Here is a 6,064-nt window from a genome sequence, read left to right as displayed (position 1 = left end):
CTGTTCAACTACAGGCTGAGCAAGTGCAGAATGGTGGTAGAATGTGCATTTGGACGTTTAAAGGTGCGCTGGCGCAGTTTACTGACTCGCTTAGACCTCAGCGAAACCAATATTCCCACTGTTATTACTGCTTGCTGTGTGCTCCACAATATCTGTGAGAGTAAGGGGGAGACGTTTATGGCGGGGTGGGAGGTTGAGGCAAATCGGCTGGCTGCTGGTTACGCGCAGCCAGACACCAGGGCGGTTAGAAGAGCACAGGAGGGTGCGGTACGCATCAGAGAAGCTTTGAAAACCAGTTTCATGACTGGCCAGGCTACGGTGTGAAAGTTCTGTTTGTTTCTCCTTGATGAACCCCCCCGCCCCTTGGTTCACTCTACATCCCTGTAAGCTAACCACCCTCCCCTCCTCCCTTTAATCATTGCTTGCAGAGCCAATAAAGTCATTGCTGCTTCACAGTCATGCATTCGTTATTCATTCATCACACAAATAGGGGGATGACTACCAAGGTATCCCAGGAGGGGTGGTGGAGGAGGGAAGGAAAATGCCACACAGCACTTTAAGCACAGCACTTTAAAAGTTTACAACTTTAAAATTTATTGAATGACAGCCTTCTTTTTTTTGGGCAATCCTCTGTGGTGGAGTGGCTGGTTGGCCGGAGGCCCCCCCCACCGCGTTCTTGGGCGTCTGGGTGTGGAGGCTATGGAACTTGGGGAGGAGGGCGGTTGGTTACAGAGGGGCTGCAGTGGCAGTCTGTGCTCCAGCTGCCTTTGCTGCAGCTCAACCATACACTGGAGCATACTGGTTTGGTCCTGCAGCAGCCTCAGCATTGAATCCTGCCTCCTCTCATCACGCTGCCGCCACCTTTGAGCTTCAGCCCTGTCTTCAGCCCGCCACTTACTCTCTTCAGCCCTCCACCTCTCCTCCCGGTCATTTTGTGCTTTCCTGCACTCTGACATTATTTGCCTCCACGCATTCGTCTGTGCTCTGTCAGTGTGGGAGGACAGCATGAGCTCGGAGAACATTTCATTGCGAGTGCGTTTTTTTTTCTTTCTAAGCTTCACTAGCCTCTGGGAAGGAGAAGATCCTGTGATCATTGAAACACATGCAGCTGGTGGAGAAAAAAAAAGGGACAGCGGTATTTAAAAAGACACATTTTATAAAACAGTCGCTACACTCTTTCAGGGTAAACCTTGCTGTTAACAGTACATACATAGCACATGTGCTTTCGTTACAAGGTCGCATTTTGCCTCCTCCCACCGCGTGAACGGATTTTGGTTGAATGCCAGCAAACATACACTGCAATGCTTTGTTCTACAGTGATTCCCGAGTACGTGTTACTGGCCTGGAGTGGTAAAGTGTCCTACCATGAAGGACGAAATAAGGCTGCCCTCCCCAGAAACCTTTTGCAAAGGCAGAACCGCAAATGCCAGGGCAAAGTAATCCTTTCACATGCTTGCTTTTAAACCATGTATAGCATTTTAAAAGGTACACTCACCAGAGGTCCCTTCTCCGCCTGCTGAGTCCAGGAGGCAGCCTTGGGTGGGTTCGGGGGGTACTGGCTCCAGGTCTACGGTGAGAAACAGTTCCTGGCTGTCGGGAAAACCGGTTTCTCCGCTTGCTTGCTGTGAGCTATCTACAATCTCCTCATCATCATCTTCTTCGTCCCCAAAACCTACTTCCGTATTGCCTCCATCTCCATTGAAGGAGTCAAACAACACGGCTGGGGTAGTGGTGGCTGAACCCCCTAAAATGGCATGCAGCTCATCATAGAAGCGGCATGTTTGGGGCTCTGACCCAGAGCGGCTGTTCGCCTCTCTGGTTTTCTGGTAGGCTTGCCTCAACTCCTTCAGTTTCACGCGGCACTGCTTCGGGTCCCTGTTATGGCCTCTGTCCTTCATGCCCTGGGAGATTTTCAGAAAGGTTTTGGCATTTCGAAAACTGGAACGGAGTTCTGATAGCACGGATTCCTCTCCCCAAACAGCGATCAGATCCCGTACCTCCCGTTCGGTCCATGCTGGAGCTCTTTTGCGATTCTGGGACTCCATCATTGTCACCTGTGCTGATGAGCTCTGCATGGTCACCTGCAGCTTGCCACGCTGGCCAAACAGGAAATGAGATTCAAAAGTTCGCGGTTCTTTTCCTGTCTACCTGGCCAGTGCATCTGAGTTGAGAGCGCTGTCCAGAGCGGTCAGAATGGAGCACTCTGGGATAGCTCCCAGAGGCCAATACCATCGAATTGTGTCCACAGTACCCCAAATTTGAGCCGGCAACGTCGATTTAAGCGCTAATCCACTTGTCAGGGGTGGAGTAAGGAAATCAATTTTAAGAGCCCTTTAAGTCGAAATAAAGGGCTTCATTGTGTGGACGGGTGCAGGTTTAAATCGATTTAACGCTGCTAAATTCGACCTAAAGTCCTAGTGTAGACCAGGGCTTAGACATAGACTTGCATGTTCTATTTTATTTTGCTTGGTAATTCACTTTGTTCTGTCTTCTATTACTTGGACCCACTTAAATCCTACTTTCTGTATTTAATTAAATCACTTTTTACTTATTAATTAACCCAGAGTATGTATTAATACCGGCGGGGGGGAGGCAAAACAGCTGTGCATATCTATCAGTGTTATAGAGGGTGAACAATTTATGAGTCTACCCTGTATAAGCTTTATACAAGGTAAAACCGATTTATTTGGGGTTTGGACCCCATTGGGAGCTGGGCATCTGAGTGTCAAAGACAGGAACTTTTCTTAAACTGCTTTCAGTTATGTCTGCAGCTTTGGGGCATGTGGTTCAGACCCTGGGTCTGTGTTGGCGCAGACTGGCGTGTCTGGCTCCGCAAGACTGGGTGCTGGAGTCCCAAGCTGGCAGGGAAAGCAGGGGCAGAAGCAGTCTTGGCACAGCAGGTGGCAGCCCCAAGAGGGTTTCTGTGATCCAACCCGTCACAGTAAGGACCCCATTAAAAGTACACTCACCCCCGTATGGGGGCTCCCACTGTATAAACACATATAAAGACACAGTTCATACTCCAAAGAGCTCATAGCTTATAAACTCCTTAGAGCAACTTGTATCAATCCCTTTTGACTGGATCTCTATTAAATTCCATAGGTGTTTGCCATAAGTATCTCCATTTCCTGATTCTATCTAGAAGCAGAATTGCTGGACTTCTCTGAGAAAGCCTCTTCTCATGAGATTCCAGCCCAGTGTCACAGACCCAAGGGCTTTGGATAGTTCTTTTCAAGCTATGACCATCATAAACAGTGCTGCGGGGAAATGGGAACCTCAAATTTGGATCCCTTCATATATCAGAGTTTGGTGGCTGGGTGAACAGAAGACTCCAACAGAGGACTGGGTGAACAGAGGACTTCTGGAGTTTAGCATTCTGCAGTCTGCTTGATGTGGGTTCTGGGTCAAGGCCCATTTTCTGGTTCAGTTTCAGATGCTGCTGTAAATTCACAAAAATGACTTAAGATGGAGAAAAAATCTCACAAGAACAGCTTGCAAAACAGTGGTCTTGTCCCCAGATCTCAATCCTCAGCCTAAAACTGACTCTTCGACCCAAACACCTCCACCCAGGTCGCAACTGTCATCTGAACTAGTCCCAGGGCTGAGAGCGACAAGAATTGTGCTCACTGAGAGTCTGACTTGAATTATCTAACACATCCTTCCACAACTAGTCCCAGTGAATTCCGTGACACTGCTTCTGGGGGAAGATACATCTCAACAGGAGTCAGCATGCTGGACTTAGACCCTGTGTGATCTTGGAAAGCTCATTCACCTCTCTGTGCTATAGAGACTCAATATATTATTTATTGTTATTATTATTATTATTAGATTTCTTGTTATTGATTAAACAGTTATGTTTAGTTTTTCATAGCTCACCTGGCACCGTCACCTTCTCTAGCTGAGAGTACAAAATGTCTTACAGTCTTATAGCATGTATTATTATTTAGTGAAAAAACACAGCTCATGATGTTTATACATATTCTAAGAGTATTTTCTAGTTTGTATTTTTGCTCCTCAATAATACATGAGGTAAAAATCCCATTTGTTTATAAAGCAACTGGAAACAGTCAATGCACATTTGCAGCCTGCCTCTGAATGCTATTGAAGAAATCTATTTCTCAATGCCCTGCTGTGACCCATTCAATTTTAATAGAAGAAGTGGCTTTTGAATGGATGCCTAATGCAAACTTATTACTGTATTAAATAGACAAATGAGTAGGTGGTTGTTTCCAGATCCCTGACTCTTTTCTTACTTTCAGTCATAATCCTCGGAGAATAAGTGAGCAGAGCATGGGCTAAGCAATACAGCCTGCTCTGATCTTTAGAGCTATTGTAAATAGAAACTTATTTGCACCCAGCTATGATGATGAATTTGTTTTGCTGGCATTCATATTTGCTGTAATATGCCATTTGATCTACAGAATAAAGCAATGGAAGCTTTCCTTAATTTCCCTGCCACATTTTTGTTTTATGTTTTCCAGAATTAAAAAAAAAATCAAGCTACAAAATGAAGGCAAATATATTTAAAATATGTATGATTTTTTTAGTGTGCTGATATTCTGTGTAATGGAGGACCACAGAGACCATTGAAAAAGACCAGCCCAAGAGATTTAGGTAGTTTAAATAAGGTCTGTATAAGCATTTAGAGTGAAATCTTGGCTCCACTGAAGTCAATGGGGCCACGAATTCATCTTTAAACTTCAGGGAGGAATCTGGCCCAGTACATAGAATGGCAGACATATGGTTTGTAGGCCTGGGCTCAATATCCAGCTCTGTCACTGATAAATTGTGTAACCCTTTGGCATGATTCTTTCTGCCTCAGTTTCTTCAACTGGAAAATGGAGATGATAGTGTTTAGACTTCATAAAAAGCTTTTAGATCTGTGGACGGACAGAGCCATATCAGCATTATATATCATTCACATTGTACATACAAATCTCTTTTACGCTTTCCCATTATGCTTTACCCAAAACTAAGACAAAAGTAGTATCTTATTTAAGATCTGGTCAGTATGTTTGTATGTTTGTTTTGTTATTTCCTTCTGTCCTTCCTGGTTTTGGCTGTGACTGGGAATGAAAGTATTAAAACACTAAGAAAACCTATATCCTTGTGATGTTTCCAATTTGGCTGAAACCTACTAGAAACTTGCAAGACACCTGTCCCTAGCAGAGTTCCAGCCCAAAGAGGTTCAGATAAAGGTTTCCAAAATAAATCTCCAAACCTTTTAGGCTCTTCTATCACCATTTAAAAGACCTTCTAGTGAAGAAGGTGCTGACATCTCCGCTCTCCGGGAAGATGAGAATTGTGCATGGTCAGGATGCTGGTCCATAGCCTCACATAGTACCAGAGGTTTCAATGGATTTACACAAGCTGAGGATCTGGACCTGTATATTTTCTTAACTCAGACAGCTGAATATAATTGAGGATAATGGGTTACGGCTGCAAGGGAAAAGAGAAAGGAGGCAGAGCGCCTGCTATTCTGGGAAATGAAGTTCTCCAAGCATGGTTGATGAAGAATGCCAGAGAGCTATGCCATCCAACAGTGCCACTGCGTGTCCAAATCTGCTTCTGTCCATACAGTTATCTACATTTATCGTATGGGTTCTATTTCCCGTGAGAAATGCAATTAAACATCATTTAAAGTGCCTTGACATCCTTCTCTAACTAGACATTGCCCACAGTAGCTAAATAGTGTCCAATAAGATGCTACTACAGAATAAGGGAGTTGTATGGCATTGAACTAAAACAAAAATGCTGTAGAATTATTCCCTTCTCCTGTTCAGTTTTACTTCCTTTATAATGTCTTTTTTTGCCCCTAGCCAAGAGAGCTATAATTAATAAAATTGCTGGGCACTAGACTGGCAGAAGAGATCACAGCTTGAACTTGGCTGGCTTCTCTCACTGTAGCTTGGGTCTTTAATGATGAAAGACGTGCAAACAAGAAGAGACATTTCTAGTGCAATGGCCAGAAAACTGGCAGCAACTGTCAATACAGCATCTCAACACATCCCAGGCAATCTGTTGTCTTGTGTGCAAATCAATTAAGGTTAGCAGATGGTGGAAA

General features: G+C 44.5%; 1 long non-coding RNA gene across 1 annotated transcript; it reads right to left on the bottom strand.

Moving 5' to 3' along the window:
- Window positions 1-569: 569 nt before the first annotated feature.
- Window positions 570-1,639, bottom strand: LOC125634949 (uncharacterized). The gene is made up of 2 exons (XR_012667470.1): window positions 1,496-1,639; window positions 570-1,108 (listed from the first exon to the last, which is right to left on the bottom strand). It is a non-coding gene; the product is annotated as an uncharacterized LOC125634949 (long non-coding RNA).
- Window positions 1,640-6,064: the final 4,425 nt, after the last annotated feature.

The sequence above is a fragment of the Caretta caretta genome, chromosome 3 (genome assembly GCF_965140235.1).
Source record: "Caretta caretta isolate rCarCar2 chromosome 3, rCarCar1.hap1, whole genome shotgun sequence".
Lineage (NCBI taxonomy): Eukaryota > Metazoa > Chordata > Testudines > Cheloniidae > Caretta > Caretta caretta.
This window is presented reverse-complemented; position numbering and strand designations above follow the sequence as displayed.